Source organism: Triticum dicoccoides, unplaced genomic scaffold (assembly GCF_002162155.2).
Source record: "Triticum dicoccoides isolate Atlit2015 ecotype Zavitan unplaced genomic scaffold, WEW_v2.0 scaffold64971, whole genome shotgun sequence".
In the NCBI taxonomy this organism is placed as follows: domain Eukaryota; kingdom Viridiplantae; phylum Streptophyta; class Magnoliopsida; order Poales; family Poaceae; genus Triticum; species Triticum dicoccoides.
The window spans coordinates 1-1180 of NW_021289052.1; the positions used below are offsets into that span (position 1 = coordinate 1).

Genomic DNA, 1180 nt, shown 5'->3' on the forward strand with positions numbered 1-1180 from the left:
ATACCAGCACTAAAGCATCGGATCCCATCAGAACTCCGAAGTTAAGCGTGCTTGGGCGAGAGTAGTACTAGGATGGGTGACCTCCTGGGAAGTCCTCGTGTTGCATTCCCTTTTTAATTTTTTTCGCGCCGCTTGCAAAACAAAACGCACGTGTAAGTAATATATTTACCGTGTTTTATTATTTTGCACGAGTGCGGTAAGTCATAGCTGGGTGCTCACGATTCACGGGTCCAGCGTCGGCGTTGTGGCGCGGCAAGCGTGCACTGGCGCGGTTGAGAGGGAGGGGTGGAAACCGCGTTAAACTCGTCTCCGTAGTTGAGAGGGAGCGGCCAAAGCAATGTACAATCGTCTTTGTAGTGGAGCTGGGAGGGGCAAGGATAAGGGACGAAGACCGGGGTAACATGTCGGATGCGATCATACCAGCACTAAATTACCGGATCCCATCAGAACTCCGAAGTTAAGCGTGCTTGGGCGAGAGTAGTACTAGGATGGGTGACCTCCTGGGAAGTCCTCGTGTTGCATTCCCTTTTTAATTTTTTTCGCGCCGCTTGCAAAACAAAACGCACGTGTAAGTAATATATTTACCGTGTTTTATTATTTTGCACGAGTGCGGTAAGTCATAGCGGGGTGCTCACGATTCACGGGTCCAGCGTCGGCGTTGTGGCGCGGCAAGCGTGCACTGGTGCGGTTGAGAGGGAGGGGTGGAAACCTCGTTAAACTCGTCTCCGTAGTTGAGAGGGAGCGGCCAAAGCAATGTACAATCGTCTTTGTAGTGGAGCTGGGAGGGGCAAGGATAAGGGACGAAGACCGGGGTAACATGTCGGATGCGATCATACCAGCACTAAAGCATCGGATCCCATCAGAACTCCGAAGTTAAGCGTGCTTGGGCGAGAGTAGTACTAGGATGGGTGACCTCCTGGGAAGTCCTCGTGTTGCATTCCCTTTTTAATTTTTTTCGCGCCGCTTGCAAAACAAAACGCACGTGTAAGTAATATATTTACCGTGTTTTATTATTTTGCACGAGTGCGGTAAGTCATAGCTGGGTGCTCACGATTCACGGGTCCAGCGTCGGCGTTGTGGCGCGGCAAGCGTGCACTGGCGCGGTTGAGAGGGAGGGGTGGAAACCGCGTTAAACTCGTCTCCGTAGTTGAGAGGGAGCGGCCAAAGCAATGTACAATCG

The 1180-nt window shown here is 51.8% G+C and overlaps 2 non-coding genes and 1 pseudogene across 2 annotated transcripts; all 3 read left to right on the plus strand.

Annotated features, from left to right (window-relative positions):
• On the plus strand, positions 1 to 109 carry LOC119347351 (annotated as a pseudogene; the record flags this gene model as incomplete).
• A 297-nt stretch (positions 110 to 406) lies between these two features.
• Positions 407 to 525, plus strand: LOC119347350. Its single transcript, XR_005168285.1, has one exon. It is a non-coding gene; the product is annotated as a 5S ribosomal RNA (ribosomal RNA).
• Positions 526 to 822: 297 nt separating this feature from the next.
• Positions 823 to 941, plus strand: LOC119347349. Its single transcript, XR_005168284.1, has one exon. It is a non-coding gene; the product is annotated as a 5S ribosomal RNA (ribosomal RNA).
• Positions 942 to 1180: the final 239 nt, after the last annotated feature.